Genomic DNA, 17,941 nt, shown 5'->3' with positions numbered 1-17,941 from the left:
AATAACACACTTAATAAAATAAAGACCAACACCCAATACGCAAGAGAAAGAGACAAAATAAAACCTCACAAATCCTGCAGACAATAAAAACGAACAGCAACGGCCTTCCGAACCAAATTGAGTTTTCTGATCCAAATCCAAAGACCATTCCAGACTAGACCCAAAGCCTCGGTATTTAGTTCGTCATATCAGGGGGCTAAATCGCTGCAAGGTTCGCAAACACGAACCACAGCAGCTTGGGGCAGACTCACTGCCTTGGCGTCGGGAAATGGCCTATGTTGTGTTGTATCATCATTGTCCTATGTTCTAACAGGCTAGATTGGACTCAGGTCAAACACAATTCGGATAATGGAATATTATCGAATCAGAAAAAAAAATAGGAGACGATCATACAAGCGAAGAACAGGGGTTTATCACATAGAATTGAACGGTTTCTGATCATTCAGTCTAAAGAACAGAGTGACGCAGAGTGAGATGAAGCAATTGTTTAAATCCAAACATGACTCGAGTCCTCAGGATAATCTGGGGATCCAGTAGCGTGGGACTGTGGGTAACGGGTGCGTTGTTTAAACCAATTTGATGATTTGCATAGGCTTTGGATCAGTCCACAGGGGTGATATCGAAAGATGCAGGCTTTGAAGTTTCGCAGAAAAAATATGTTGAAATATACAATCAGTCACAACGGCAAATTAACTCGGCTGACGCAATCTGGTACACATTCTGAAAATACAATTTTAATGATGTTCCGAGTATAATCATTCCGTAGAGATCTCAAAGGGTGTGTGTATATATATCCCAGTCTTATCGAAATTTCATACGTTCTGCTTACTTGTTCTATCTACGATCAAGCTCACACACCATCCTTTGTATAATAAAATGCTAGAAACGTATCGCAGGGTGGAGAAGGTAATGTACATGATCATCGCCACAATTGGAATTCCTGGTAAGTGAGCGAAACGCAATCTAGAATGATAACTCCCGATGAAAAATAATAATGAAGAAAAAATAAATAGCAGAAATGTTCCGGAACCAGATATCAGATTCAGAAGAGGAACGGATGGTTTCTAAGTAAAGAATCTGGAGACAACAGTGGGTCAATGGGTGGATGAACTGCATCAGATCTTCCAAAATTCTATAGATTCTGGCAGATTGTAAACATTAGATGAGAATTTAAATGGAAAAAAATAGGACGTGTAAGGGGTGTTTGTCATGCCTGTTCGGAAACAATACCATTGAAATTTCATGACAAGCGTCCAGAAAATATCACAAGGGTATCACTAAGAGAAGTAAGCACATAATTTAAGAAAGAAGAAAAAAACACCTATTTGTAAGTCTAATGGCATTTCCATGTTGTTAACCGAGGCTATGGACAAGGAAGAACTGAAGCATGTAAGGAATTCTTAGGTTCAGAAAGGCGTCTGTTACAGACCCGTATAAGAGATTCAATACAAACTCGAAGCTCATAGTCTGCGGAAACAAAATAACATGAACTTAATCTTGATTAATTACGCTAAACGGGTTAATAAAAATATGTGTCACAAATAAGAGAAAATCTGCAGATACCATTGATGCTGCCTGGCGTGCTGAGTTCCTCCAGCTTCTTGTGTGTCTTGTAATAAAAAGGAGTATGTGCTACTCTTTTCCCCCCTTCCGGCTGATAAACAGAAACGTGCAGACCTACGTTCGTTATATTTGGTTTCCACCAAACGAGGCAACCAAGTATAACATATTCATATTTGCCGACACAATAACTTGTGCAACTGTGAGTGAGGAGAGTAATGCAAATGGGGGGGAATGGGCAGATATAGATAGGTCGATTTATAGTTGAGCGTGTGAATATATAGGGAGGTAAAGTTTATCTTCAATAAATATGAAGGTATCAACATTATATATTAGTCTATATTGTTGATAAATTAGGAAATATTTATGTTAGAAGAGAATCTGAGTTTCTTCCTCAGCCGGTATAAAATAATTGTCGAATAATCGCGATGTAAATGGCGTGCTGCCCCTCACCTGGACGGGAACTTGGTATAGCAAGAAGTATGAGTTGCCCCGCAAATTATCGGTGACCCGGTGAGGTGGCCCCTGGACAATACGACGTGGGAATGGTAAGCAGATCATGAAAGATCTGTGCCACAATCACTATCCAGACTGGGTCTTTGGACATATTGACTGTGCAATGAAGAGAGACTGGGTGAATCTGACGTTTGTTCACAACACATCAGGGATAATGAGATGCAACGCGGATCGAAATATAATGGAGCCGAAAAACTTGATGAAAGGAAATAGCTTCCCGGTAACTGTGTTGGGGAAACAATGCTTATCGTCTCAATAGACGGAGCAATTTATTTGGAGCTGAGAAGAATAGTGTTTATTCATTTGCAAAGAGCGGCATGAACCCGCCAAAATTTCTGTCAATGCAGAAATGGTCAGACAAGGCATTTGGCTGGTCCCGCGCCATTCGTTGCCTCTCTTTAAACTGACTGGATATTTTGAATAATGTTTTTGACTGCTTAAATCTTTGTTCAATTCGAATAGCATAATGAAACCATCAAAATGTCTGTCACTGATATTCATGGAGAACATTTTTCTGCCACTGCTGTACCGCTCAATGCCTGTGGTTTAAACTGAAAATGAAAATATTGAGCAATTTGACAGACTGTTTTAAACTGTTTTCTAATTTACAACCGCTGACTGGAAAACACTGGCCCAGTCGTTCAATTCGTGAAATCTTTTATCTACACTTTCTTCAGTGAATTTGCTGGCGATTGTGATCCTGTCTCGGGGAAGTTGCGGCCTCTCGAAATGCACCACTCGCTACCTGGTTGCCATGGCAGCGGCGGATCTGCTAGTTATTATCACTGAGGTACTTTTGTATCGTATAAGTAAGCATTATTTCCCGCTGAGTTTCCTCGACATAAACCCAGTGTGCAGGACTATATATGCATTATCATATGTAGCGATAGACTGTTCAGTCTGGTTCACAGTCACTTTCACGCTCGACCGATTTATTGTCATCTGTTGCCAGAAACTTAATAAGTATAACAATGAGAGAACGGCGGCTGTGATCCTAGCAACAACTGGCGCTTTACTTTGTGTGAAAAACACACCTTTCTACTTCGTACAGAAACCGGTAAAGGTCATAGACAACGTACCCTGGTTCTGTGTAATGATGAACAATTTTTACGCTGACCCTGGCTGGGTGGCATTTGACTGGTTCGATACGGTTTTAACTCCATTGCTGCCTTTTGCTGTAATTGCGCTGTTCAATGCTCTCACAGTCAGGCATATTTTAGTTGCCAATCGGGTACGGAAGGGGCTGCGTGGTCAAAGCGAAGGCAAGAACCACAGTGATCCAGAGATGGAGGGCAGGAGGAGGTCCGTAGTTTTACTTTTCACCCTCTCTGGTAGCTTTATCGTACTGTGGCTGACGGTTGTTGTAGATTTCGCCTATTATCAGATCACGGGGACAGCTGCAGATCGGAATGATTCTGAAGAGATCTTTCACGATGTAGCATATTTACTGAGTAATGTCAGCTGCTGCACGAACACATTCATTTATGCTGCCACCCAATCAAAGTTCAGGGAACAGGTCAAGAAAGCGGTGACATATCCAATCGCTTCATTACGTCAGTTTATGAATAAAATTGCCTCTGGGAACATGAACTAAAACCTAAATGAATGAATTGTGAACACTCGTTTTGTTTTAGTCTCATGATCAACGTTTGTGAGTGCGTTCCCGGTTCCAGCCACTTTTCGCCTCATTGAACGCGTGTGCTGACACTGTGTCTGGATTGAATGAAATGTTATCCCCACCACAATTCCGGTATTTAATTTGCCCATGACAGCACAGAGTTCCAGGACAATACAAGTATAATTCTTTAGTTAACGACGGGTCTCTTGGTTGCCTCCCTCACTAGTCTCCTTCTTGCTCGGTCACTCAGTTTTGAGGACAGCCTGCTCTCGGCAGATTTACAGTTGTACCATATTCTTGCCATTTCTTGATGATTGATTTAACTGTACTCCACGGAATATTGAATGACTTGGAAATGTTATTTTATCCATCTCTGTACTTGTGTTTTCCCATAACTTTTTCGCAGAGTTCTTTGGAGTGGTATTTTGTATTCATGATGGAGGTTTTGCAAGGATACTGACTCCGCTGCGGTTGGGCATTCCAGAAACAAGTGTGTTTTTATTACAATCAATCGAAACACCTTGACTGCATATCGTGATCTGTGACTTCTAAATCCAATTGGCTGTGCTAGTGATTATTTGGTGAGTCATAATAAAGGGGTGAATACTTAACGCAATCAGTTATTTTGCGTTTTATATTGGTAATTAATTTCGATCACTTTGTAGAGATCTGTTCTCACATTGACACGAGAGTGTTTTTTTCTGTTCATCAATATATTAAAAAAGCAAATTAAATCCACAGTGATTCAATATTGTAAAACAATAAAGCATGAAACATTTCAGGAGTGTGAATAGACTCTGTAATTTCCTTTTGAACTGTTGATTTCCTTCGGTCCATCTCGTCATTTTGCTGCAATCCTGCATCGACATACATATTTTGCTGATGGAAGAAGCTGTGTGCTCCTGATCTTCACGTGAACCGACGTTGTCTGCGTTCTGGCTACGACGTTCTAGGCTATTCTCCCAGCATCGATCAAATATTGTCACTGTTTAATGCGATACCTGTTGCCTGACATCTAACTTTCAACCTATTCTACCACAAAGGTCCATTTCAGGGAACATATCATTCCTGCACCACCGCCCACTTCCATCGAATTTCACAGGCACCTGTTTATCGTCTCCTGTCTAGCCGCGTTGAGACTGGAAACATTCCTTTCGCTGTTCCACAAGCAACAATGCGACGGTCTCAGAAGATACCTGAAACCTACTGGAGCAACTTCCTAAATGTTTGCCGCCAACTGCAATTAACATAAAATGTCATTACACAATTATCTTTGCGTTGTCAGGGATGTGACCCACTACTGTCCACTTCCTCAGATATGCGGCGTAGCAGGAGAACAAAAAACATCAATTGAATTGCCAGTCCAGATTTCCACGTCAATATTTTTTCCGATCCACAACGATTTTATTTCAACGCACACAAAATGCAGGAGGAACTCAGCAGGTCACCATTGTATGGAAATGAACAGAGAGTATAGGTTTCAGGCGGCGATCCTTCTTCAGTAATGGACTGGAAAGGCGAAGACAGAAAAATGAAAAAGAGGTCGTGAGGATAAGAAGAATATCTGGATAGTGGTATCTGGAGCCAGGCGGCTCAGAAAGATAGCGGCTAGACGGAAAGAAATCTGAGGGGAGAGAGGAATGAACCATAGGAGAAAGGGAAGTAAAAACAGTGGGAAGTGATAGTCAGATGTGAAAGGTAAGAGGCAAGAGTGGGGTATAGAAAGGGAGCAGAAGGGAAAGCATATTTATACCGTTAGGAGATATCTATATTCATGTCATCAGATCGGAGGCTACAGATACATGATATAAGTTGTTTCACCCTGCTGAAGGTGGTCTCACCATAATACAAGAAGAGGCCATGGACCGACACGTTGAAACTGGAAAGGGAATCGAAATTAAAAATTTGGAATCTGTGTTGTTCCTCTGAGGAAGGAGTCAGGAAATGTGCTCGACGAAAGGTTCCACCAAATTATGACGGTCTCAACCATACAGACCAGGACAGATGGGGAAAATGAGATACAAAGAACAATCCAAGAGAATTCAGTGTTTAAGTGTTGCCACACCTGGAAGGACAGTTTGGAGTCCTAAATGGAGATGAGGAAGGAGGTAAATTGGCAGGTGTAGCAGTTTGGCCGCTTGAAGAGATAAGTTCGGAGAGGGTGATGACTGGTGTAGGAGGGTTATCGAGAAAGGGGCAGAGGATCCAAATGGACATTGCTTTGTGGATCCAGAACTTGCTTGCCCACAGAAGGCAAAGAATGGTTGTAGACGGGTCATTTTCTGCATGGAGGTCGGTCACCAGTGGTGTGCCTCAGGGCCCTGTTCAGGGACCCTTACTCTTCGTGATGTTTATAAATCACCTGGATGGGGAAGTGGAGCGATAGGTTAGAAAGCTTGCTGATGACACAAAGATTGGGGCCGTTATAGATAGCGTCGATGGCTATCAGAGATTACAGCGGGACATTGATAGGTTGCAAAACTGGGCTGAGAAGTGACAGATGGATTTCAACACAGCTTAGTGTGAAATTGTTCATTTTGGTAGTCATGCATGATGGCAGAATAAAGTATTAATGGTAAGACTCTTGGCAATGTGGAAGATCAGAGGGATTTTGGGGTCTGAGTCCATAGGGCACTCAAAGCAGTTGCACAGGTTGACTCTGTGGTTAAGAAGGTGTATTAGTCTTCATAAATCGTGGAATTGAATTTAGGAGCCGAGATGTAATGCTGCAGTTATATAGGACCCCGGTCAGGCCCCACTTGGAGTACTGGGCACAGTTCTGATCGCCTCACTACAGGAAGGATGTGGAAGCCTTCGAAAGGGTGCAGAGGAGATTTACAAAGATTTTGCCTGGATTGGGGAGCATGCCTTATGAGAATAGGATGAGTGAACATGGCCTTTCCTCCTTGGAGCAACAGAGGATGAGAGGTGTACAAGATTATGAGAGGCATTGATCGTGTGAATAGTCAGAGGCATTTACCCAGGGCTGAATTGGTTGTCACAAGAGGACACAGGTTTAAGGTGCTGGGGAGTGGGTACAGAGAAGATGTCGGGGTAAGTTTTTTACTCGAAGAGTGGCGACTGTGTACGATGGGCTACCGGCAACGGTGGTGGAGTCAGAAACGATAAGTTCTTTTAAGAGACTTTTGGATAGGTACCTGGAGCTTAGTCAAATAGAAGGCTATTGGTAAGCCTATTAATTTCTAAGGTAGGGACAGGTTCTGCACAAATTTGTGGGCCGAAGGGCCTGTATTGTGTTGCAGGTTTTCTATGTTCTATGTTCTATGAATGAATAAGGGAATTACTGAGGAAGCGAAGTGCATGGAAAGTGGAGTGCGGGAGGGGTTGTAAATTTGGGATTGGTGGTAGGATCGATTTGAAGATAGCGGAAATTGAGGAAAATGATGTGTTGGATGTGGAGACTCATGGGATAGTAGGTATGGATAAGAGGAGCTCTAAAACAGAGGGAAGAATGGGTGAACGCAGGCATCTGGGAACAGAGGAGATGCGGGGGAAGGCAACAGCAATAGTGGGGGCTGGTAAGTCAGATCCCGTGAAGAAGGAGCACATCTCTGATGTCCTAGTAAGGAAAGTCTCATTTTAGGAACAGAGGCGATGGAGACGAAGGAGCTAAGAAAAGGGAATAGTAGTTTGACATGAGAGATTGTGGGAATGGTCATGATAGCCGAGGGAATTAGACGATTTATAACCGACGCTGGTCGACTGTTTGTCTCCGAAGATGGGGACAAAAAGATCGAGACCAGAGAATGAGTTGTTGGAAATGGTTTTATTTGTTTCAAATATGAAACAAGATGCATTTCAATTGATGACAAGTGTCTCCTCCAGAGTAGGTTTCATATCCAGAACAGCTCTGACCGGGCAGTATGAGGTTCCAAATGCAATAAAACACCAATCATTGCAGGTTCGCTACAGATCTCAGATCGGCTTAACTTAGAAACAAATAGACATTTACTCGTCTCCGTTGGGTCGAATTTCCGTAAGCCTTCTCCTAATCCTACTGTGAAAGAAATTTCATAAAGTTTTGAAATGCGACTGTCCCGACCATCTCGGACGATTATATTAATTAAACACAATTAATTGCAGCACACGACAAACCACATAAAAATTCAATGTTAATTCGCAGTTCAAGTTAAACTTATTCTCAAAGTGTATATGTGCCACAAACTCGAGTTTCATTTACTTGCCAGCATTCATTGTATTTCCAAAGAAACATAATAGAATAAACAAAGCTCCGGCACACCAAAAGGACAAAGACGTTACGTCCACTGGTTCAATAGACTGATGACAATTTGATGGTGGGTGGATATTAACTGTTCCTGAACCTGATGTTGTAGGTCCTGAGGCTCATCTATCTCCTTCCTGGTGGCAGCAGCCAGAACAGAGTATTATGATTAGTTCAAACAATTCAGAGACTCAGTGGGTAGTACCAGAAAAGGAACCCCAACAGCATCCAGTTATGCAAATATTTTAGATAATTTATCAACAACTGAACCGATTAATTCCATTCAGCTATTAGCCGCTCTAGATAAACGTGACCACTGTTTGATCTGGCGAGTACCTTCCCGAATCACTGACCTGTGATCTCCTGAGTTGTTGCAGTCGGTCATCTTCTGCAGTACATGTTTTCTATATGTCCTTGTAAAATGTCCTATAATTGCTTTGATGTACTCAAATTTTTGGGTATACCTCGACTACGTATCCACATGTGTATCTATTGCTTTGACAGTTTCGCGTCCTCTAGTTTCCCTCGTTACATAAACACCTATCGGCAATTATCAGAGTTTAGAATTTACCCTACTTTTCCTTGCACACTGTTTCTAAACTCGCCTGTTTATCGCTTCCAGGTGTAACGGCTATATTCAGGGCACTGCATCAATGCATCAGATCTGCATTGCTCCATCTTCGTTCAGTAACACTAACCAGGTGTCCAAATGCCAGCATGACCAACTTCACGTGAAATTTTTGTTGATAAAGATTCTTTCGTAACTTTCAATAATCTATAAATTATACTATTTTTATCGCTCCTCTACACTCTACATAACTTGGCTTCACAATAAACCACAAAGCATGCACCAAATAATTCGCAGTGAGAAATTAAACCAGTTGATACAGTGCTAAAGTGGAATCTGGATTGGCGAAAGTTGGGGATACACAGATAAACGAAATCACCAGAATGTCAATTCTTATCAGATGAACACGCCGTCTTTGTTGCGCGAGATACCTTATTCTGTTCATCGAGAGGCGATGTAAATTTTGGAATACGGACATCATCATCAGAGCAGGATTCAGTTTCTCTGTTCATTGAGTATGTAGACCTTCTCTCTAAATCTGGCTCCTTCTTCAATCTATTGTTTCTTCCAATCAGCTTCAACAACCATTATGTTAACAGTACCGATTAATATTATATTCGAGATTATTGGAAGTTCCTCACATCCCTTCTTTTACCATAAGCGGATCAACCATAATTTTAGTTACCACCTCTTTTTGACAGATGTTTGGAATGTCTCACGGCTGTCCTTAATGATCTTCTTATGGACATTTCTATCTCTTCTAAAATAATCTTTAGCACCTTTTTGGAAACCTCGTAACCTGATAGAGTCTGCCTGACTCTTGCTTCCTAAAATTTAAGTATGCTTCCTTCATCTCTTGCAGTTAATGAAGGGGTATCTGCAGGTCCAACATGCATTTGGGACGTCAAGCTACATAGCAGTCTTACTTCCAACTAGATCTGTGTACAGGGGAAAATATTTCTTATTGAAACATAGAAGTCTTTTGTGCAAACAGACTTGAAGTGCATGAGGCAGTTTTAGCCTAATCGTTCATAGAATAACATGGTAAAGCACAATGATATAATTCTATTATTCACTACATGAGCTCCGTGGGCGATGAGTTTGCCGCATGTGGAAAGACCCTGCAGTTTCATTTATTATATTGTTGCGTGTAGAAAAAGGATTCCACCAGGCTCTCTGTTAGGGGGCTATTTAAATTTATCCTTGAGAGGACCAGCTCTGTGCATTGCTCTTCTTTCATTTTAATGCATTTGTTGAAGACCCCCTTACTCCCTCCTGGAGCAAGCTCCTACTTTCTTATAGCCTTCGTAATTTCCCTCTTAATTGCTCTCATCCTTTTCCTGTACTTCACAACTACTTTATTTCTTTCTTGCTGTAAGAACTACTATGTACCTCTTTGATGTCCTTAACGGATGCCTCAATATCTCTCTACTCAACAATGATTCCATAGAACATTGCAGCACAGAAACAGGCCTTTAAGCCCTTCTTGGTTGTGCCAAACCATTTTTCTGCCCAGTACCATTGACTTGCACCTGGCCCGTATCCCTCCATACACATCTCATCCATGTTTTCCTTAAGTGTTAAAAGTGAGCCCGCATTTACAACTTCAGCTGGCAGCTCATTCCACACTCCCAGCACTCTCACCACTTTATGTGTGAAGAAGCCCTCCCTCCAATGTTCCCTTTAAACTTTTCCCCCTTCACCCTTAACCGATGTCCTCTGCTCACCTAGCCTCAGTGGAAAAAAAATTATAACTGCTATAAATTCCCTATAACTGCAGCCTTGACTTCTATTCTAAGAGCACCATACAAACTCCATACTATCAGAATTCCACATTTGAAGGCCTTCTCCCACGAAAAGTGCTCTCGCCACCAATAAACCGATCCCAGTCCGTGTTTGTTAGGTACTTATTGTTACCATATCTGGAAATATTATTCATTAGGCTGATGAGAAATCATGGAAGTAATGAACGTGCTTAAGTGTTAGCGAAAATAATAACATCCGAGCTGCAGGACAATGGGAGACAATGTTCCTGTCAATAATATGTCTGGATATTTTGCACAATATTGATGTAGTTTGTATTTGGAAGCATCGATGATCCCAGAACTCTGGAAGATCCTATATACCAGACACAGCTTATATTTCGAGCAATTTTAAAGACGTCAAAGTGTCAGAAAACCAAGAACTGGGTCGATCAGTAAGAACAGTCGTAGGCCATTTTAAAAGGGAATTCGTCATGTACCTGTGCAGTTACTTACAGAAAGAATGAGGTCTTCAACGTTCGAAAATGAAAGTCTGTGATGATTCAGTACAAGTTTGTCTCGTAGTAGTAACATACTGAAAGTATATAGTAAGATGTTAATATAAGCAAATGACAGATGAGGGGTGCATGAACTCGTGGCGCAATTAGAAATTGGTCAGTATGACGTTGTGAGCAGCACTGAGCTGCAGTTGAAAGAAAACCATAGCACATCAAAGGATATAATTTATATCGAAATGACAGGCAGAAAGGCATAGGCGGTTGTGTGGCTTTGTTGGTAAGAGATCGAATTGTATCTTTAGAAAGAGATATGGTCAGAGAATGTTGAATCCTTGTAGGAGGAGTTATGAAATTGCAAAAGTAAAGAAACGATTACGTTGTGATAAGGGATTCATCGGTTAGAGGAACGAGCAGGGGGTTCTGTGTGGGAGAACCTGATTACAATATGACATGTTTCCTCTCGGGTGCCAGGGACCAGGATATTTCTCAATGAGGACTGAAGGTGTTATATTTGATTGCGCACAGCATATGGAATAAGGTAGATGAATGTGCAGCACGGTTGAAAATTAGCTTGCATGACGTTGTAGACATCACTGAATCATGGCTGAAAGAAGATTAGAGCTCGGAGCTGAATGTCCGAGAATACACGTTGTATCGAAAGGACAGGCCGGAAGACAGAGGGGAGCACGTTTCTCTGTTGCTAAAAAAATGAAATTAAACCATTAGAGAGAGGTATCATCGGGTCAGAAGGTGTTAAATCATAGTAGATAGAACAACGGAACTGCACGGAATTTGTACACATACCCCCGAAGAGTAGTAAGGATGTGATCTGCAAATTATAACGGTGGATAGAAAATGCAAGCCAAAAGGACAATGTTACCATGTGGTGGTTCAGTCCGAAGTCCGTGGTCCAGTCCGCTGTGGTTGGACTTAACTAGAAACACCTGAGGCTCATATTGGAACAGTATTGAGTGTGGCTAGGGGGTCGTCTGGTCAAGATGCTCATGGCACAGATGGCTGGTGGAAGGCTAGAACGGACTCTTGCCATTCTTGGGGGCGCGTTGGAGAACCATGGCTTCTGGGAGCATTGCTGGTGGTAGTTCGAGCGATCATTGCAGTATGGATTCATCCGTTTCCCAGGCCAGCTGGGTGGCTGCACTCTGTGCTGGGTAGGGATCCGGTTGCTTCCGTAGCCAGGCAATGCTGCCGGCCGTAACGACTACTCGGAGCTACCCCGATGCAGAGGTGGAACTGTCTGTCATTCCTTGGTGATTGGCTCTTCCTGTCCTTGCCCCCCTGGGGTAAGTCTGGCCGTTTTGCCGTTGCCCTGTGGGGGTATCTGTCTTGCCTTGTCCTCGCCTCCGTGGGGAAAGTCAGGCCGTTCTGCCGTTACCCGACGGATGGTCCTGCCCACCTTGGTGTGGAGTTAAAGATGTCCAGGCTCGTCGGAGGATAAGTCGCGGCTCTATGTCTGTGTCCTGTCCCGTCTCATATCAGTGTCCTGATAAAGATGAGTCCCGGCTTGTCGGAGGGTAAATCCCGGCTCCATCTTGATGTCCAGTTCCTAGACTGCCCCGAGCTCCAGCCTTCGAGTTCACCAAGCTCCAAGCCTGCAACCTCCGGCCTCAAGCCTCGAGTCAAGCCTGCAGCCTCTTGCCACAAGCCTCGACTGAAGCCTGCAGCCTCTTGCCACAATCCTCGAGTCAAGCCTGCAGCCTCTTGCCACAAGCCTCGACTGAAGCCTGCAGCCTCTTGCCACAATCCTCGAGTCAAGCCTGCAGCCTCTTGCCACAAGCCTCGACTGAAGCCTGCAGCCTCTTGCCACAATCCTCGAGTCAAGCCTGCAGCCTCTTGCCACAAGCCTCGTGTCAAACCTGCAGCCTCTAGCCTCAATCCTCGTGTCAAACCTGCAGCCTCCGGCCTCAAGCCTCGACTCAAGCCTCAAGCCTTTAGCCAAGCCTCACGACCCGAAGTCCCTAGACAAGCCTCGTAACTTATCGCCTAGGTTTGGGGGTCCAAGCCCGAGGCAAGACCCAGGTTTTGGGTCCTTGTCCAGTGTCGGGCTCGGAGTCCATCACAGGCTCGTTCTTCCCAGTATCTCGTCCTGGTCCTGCTTCCCCTGCCTAGACTGCAACCCGTCCCGACCTTGGGTTCTGTCTCGTCCTGTTTCTGGGACTCCAGAGTCTGTGTCCTGCAGTTGGGTCCTGATTCAACACCCGACTTATGACATACCATTATCATGGGGGATTTCAACATATAGGCAGATTGGGAAAATCAAGTTGAGGCTGGATTACAGGAGTATAAATTTTCTTGAATACCTACGAAATGGCTTTTGAGAGCTACTCGTAGTTAGCCCAGTAATTCTAGATTGGGTATTGTGCAATGAATCATAATTTATTAGAAAGCTGAAGGTAAACGTATGAGTGAGGAGTTGACCAGAATTGATTACAAAAGAATACTGGCAGGGATGACAGCAGAGCAGCAAAGATTGGAACTTCGTTGACCAATTCAGAAGTCACATGATATCTTCGTTCCGAAGTGTTGCAAAGACAAATGTCAACACCCTGGCAAGCAGAAGAAGGCAAAACCAACATAAAAGCCCAAGAGAGGGCATGTAACGGAGTAAAAATTAGTTTGAAGTTACAGGATTGGGAAGCTTTTAAGAAGCAACAGAAGGCAAATAAAACGATATTGAGAAGATAAAAATATAAGAAAGTAAGCTAAGCAGTAACGTTGAAGCAGATAATAAAAGCTTCTTCAGATACATGAAGTCTAAAAAAGAGGTTAAAGTGGATATCGAACCGTTGGAAAATGATGCTGGCGGCATTGTATTGGAGGACAAAAAAACTGGCGATCGAACTGAGTGAAAAAAAACCATTTTGCATCAATCTTCACTGTGGAAGACACGAGCAATGTGACCAAAGCTCCGGGTGTCAGGGGTCATGAAATGTGTGAAGGTACCATTACTGAGGAGAAGCTTCATGGAAAACTGAAAGGTCTGTTGGTAGATAACTCACCTGAGTCAAGTGGTGTACACCCCAAGGTTCTGAAAGTGGTGGCTGAATTGATTGCTGAGGCATTATTATTTTGCAAGATTCACTGCATTCTGAAGTTATTCTGGAAGACAGGAAAATTGCAAATGTCACTGCGTTCTTCAAGAAAGGGGAGAGGCAGAAAGAATGAAACTACAGTAAACACAAAGTACACTGCAGATGTTGTGATTAAAGCAACATGTACAACACGCTGGTGGAACTCAGCAGGTCGGGCAGCATCCGTGTAAACGAATAATCAACGCTTCGGGCCGAGACCCTTCTACAGGACTCAGAATGAATCTATAGGCCAGTTAGACTCACCTCAATGATTGAGAAGAGTTTGGAGTAGATTGTTAAGGATGCGGTTTCGGTGTCCTTGGAAATACATGATAAAATTTCTTCCAAGGAAAACCTTGCCTGACTTATTTAATGGGATTATTTGAAGAAATAACAAGCAGGATAAACAAAACGTGGGAAGGAAGGAAGCCTTTTCTTGTTGGCTGCCAGTGACTACTGGTGTTTAACAGTGGTCTCTGTTCGGACAAATTTTTATTACTCTGTGTGTCAATGATTTGGTCATGGAATTGACGGCTTTTTAGAAACGTTTGTTGATAATATGAAGGTAGTTGGATGGGGCAGAGAGTTTTGAACAAGTACAGAGGCTACAGAAGAACAAACAGCTTATGGGAATAGACAAAAAAATGGCAGATGGAATAGTACCGGAAAGTGTATGGTCATGCATTTTTTTAGAAGAAATGAAATGTTCTAAATCCAGAAAATTGAGGCACAAGCGGACTTGAAAGTCATGCAGGAATCACTTTGCAGGCTGAATCTATAGTGAGAAAGGCAAATGAGTTCATGGCGAATGCGCTTTTAACATTTATTTCAAAAAGACTAGAATATATAAGCAAACATGTTATGTTGAGACTTTATAAATCACTGTGTAGGCCTCATTTGGAGTACTGTGAGCAGGTTTTGGCCCCTTATCTTACAAAGGATTTGCTGAAACTTGAGATTGTTCATAGGAGGTTCACGAAATTATTCCAGGATTGCATGGCTTAACATCTGAAGAGCGTTTGATGGCTCTCGGCCTGTATTCACTACAATTCAGAAGAATGAGGGATTACCGCATTGAAACTGCTCTATATGTGAAAAGTCTTCATCGAATGGATGTGGAGAGGATGCTTCCTGTGAATGGAGCGTCTCAGACCAGAGGCACAGCCTCAGAATGGAGTGATGTCCTTTTAGAACGGAGAGGAGGGGTATTTCTTTAACCAGAGAGTGGGGAATCTATAGAATTTTGTGCTACATGCAGCAATAGAGGCCAAGCTTTTATGTATATTTAAATCAGGAATTGAATTGAATTAACTTTATTTCTTACATTCTTCACACATGAGGAGTAAAGATCCTTACGTCACATCTCCATCTAAATATGGAATGTTTCCATACTAACTTATAATAATTTATAATAAATAGAATAGTCGATGTTATACGCAGTACTGAACACTCAAGTCAGTGTGAGTTCATCAGTCCGGTGGCCTGATGGAAGAAGCTATCCCAGAGCTTATTGGTCTTTGCTTTTATGCTGCGGTACCACTTCGTGGAAGGAAGCAGATGGAATAGATTGTGGTTGGGATTGCAATGGTCCCCAGTGATCCGACGGGCTCTTTTTACACACCTATCCTTGTAAATGTCTTGAATCATGGGAGGTTCACAGCTACAGATATGCTGGGCTGTCTGCACAACTCTCTGCAGAGTCCTGCCATTAAGGGAGGTGCAGTTCCCATACCAGGCAGTAGTGCAGCCACAGGATGCTCTCAATTGTGCCTCTGTAGAAATTTCATAGGAGGCTTTAATCGAACTTCCTCAACCGTCTGAGCTGAAAGAGACGCTTTAGTGCCTTTTTCACCACACAGGTCTGGTGTACAGGCCACGTGAGGTCCTCGGTGATGTGGATGCCAAAGAACCTGAAGCTGTTCACCCTCCCTTCCCTGTAGGCTCTCTCGGCCACCTCGCTATTGTTAGAGATAAGGCAAATCAATGTGGTGTCGTCGGCAAATTTACTTGCAGATTGGAGCTGCGGGTGGCGATACAGTCATGGGTATACAGGGAGTAAAGGAGGGGACTCTGTATGCTGCTCTGAGGGGCTACTGCATAGAGAGTCAGAGGGTTGGAGGTGAGGGAGCCCTCTCTTACAACCTGCTAGCGATCTGACAGCAAGTCCAGGATCCAGCTGCACAAGGCAGGGTCAAGGCCGAGGTCTCTGAGCTTCTTGTCAAGCCTGGATGGAACAATGGTGTTGAATGCTGAACTGTAGTCCAAGAACAGCATTCTCACATGTGCATCCCTTTGCTCCAGATGTGTAAGGACGGTATGTAGCGTAGTGGCTATTGTGTCATCTGTCGATCAGTTGTATCGGTAGGCGAATTGCAGGGGGAGTTGATAGATTTTTGATTGGTCAGGGCATGAAGGGATACGGGCTGAAGGCAGGAAATTAGGACGGAGAAAAAAAATGGATCAGCCATGATGAAATGGTGGAGCATACACAATTGGGCAAATTGCCTAATTCTGCTCCTATATCTTATGGTCTTATCGAAATCTGTTTTTCAGGGAGCAGTATTACATGTGAATGTCCTTCGTTCTGCCGTAGTGAACAAGTGACAGCTGGAAATGGGGAGACTGAAAAACGAGGCACAACCACCAGAATATGTGGATCCCATCAATAGACAGCCGCTTAAGAAAACCTCATACTCAACTCGAATGATTGCACTCTGGCAGCCTTTCGATGTACAAACTGCCGCCGGCCTTCTGCTGGGTATGTTGAAATTGATTTAGACCTGTCGAGTTTATGATGTGAAACTGGATGCCGTGAATGTTGTCATTTGTATCTGCTTCGCCACTGGCTGTTGTTTCCGGGACTGAACCTTCGCGGAAAACAAGGATATAGTTAACTAGTCGCCTTTTGAGTACATTTCGGTCTTCATTTTGCCTCAGCAACCAAGCTAAGTTTGTTTTACCGTCCTGTGGATGCCCCCAGTGTTGTAACTTACATGTGATTGAAAGCAAAATACAAGAAAGAGAATCTAACCTCCCAATGAATTGTTTGTGCTGCTCAATATTCATGGCGCAACTTAATTTGAAAGAGTATCCGTTGAAAATCTGCCCAATCAACATCAAAATATTGCTTGCAAATTCTCTGAAGAGTCCAATATGTTACCAAATGAAATGATGAATGCAAGCCGCGCATCTTAAATTCAGTGGTTTGATGCTAATTTGATCGAGTAGGTAACTAATTAGATTAATAGACCTAACCCCTGGCGGATATTGACTCTTTAAGTCAATAAATTTGTGCAGTTGGGACATTTCGAACAACTCCTCGCTGCTTCAGGAAAAAATGGACTATCCACCAATTTACTACGTTGTGAGAATTTACTACCCTGTACTTGCAGCAGTCGGTATTCCTGGTAAGGTACTGATGCTGACTTCGATATCTATGGTTCAGTCCTTACATTGCACTTGCTGATTTGTACTATAGTAAGCTCCAGCAATTCAGTTGCACGGTGAACTCTATCAGTTTACTTAGTGATCATTTAGTCATGTTTTTGTTCATTTTCATTTTGCTAGCTTAGTGCCTTTGTTGCTTGTGGAGGTTTGCAAGAGATTTTTAATGCGTTTCCATATTTATAATAATTATGAACAGCACCTTCCATAATGGAAAAAACGTGTTTTAATTCATGATAATTTATATAAGAATTGTTTATGTACGCTAATACAGCCCGCATTCTATAGACTCTGCCTCAATATTCTATCCTGTTTGTCCTTCGATTAAAAAGCTTAAAGAAGGGAAAGTTAGATGTCGACAGTGGAACCAGGACCTGGCAAAATTAGATTGGGGATATCCTTCAGAGAGCAGACAACAATAAGTCAGATAAGACCATAAGACAGGAAGAGATAGGCGCAGAATTTGGCCATTTCATCATCGTTGATCCAATTTTCCTCAGCCCCGATCTCCTATCATATGCACGTTTCCCTTCATTCCCTGATCAATTCAGAATCTATCCACCTCAGTCTTCAACCTGTTTTCCGTTGTTATTCTACGGAACTAATACTAACGGAGAGGCTTTTCTTTGGCGTAGTGATTTGT

This window comes from Hypanus sabinus, chromosome 25, assembly GCF_030144855.1.
Source record: "Hypanus sabinus isolate sHypSab1 chromosome 25, sHypSab1.hap1, whole genome shotgun sequence".
Lineage (NCBI taxonomy): Eukaryota > Metazoa > Chordata > Chondrichthyes > Myliobatiformes > Dasyatidae > Hypanus > Hypanus sabinus.
The sequence above is the reverse complement of the archived record's forward strand: the minus strand, read 5'-3'. Positions refer to the sequence as shown.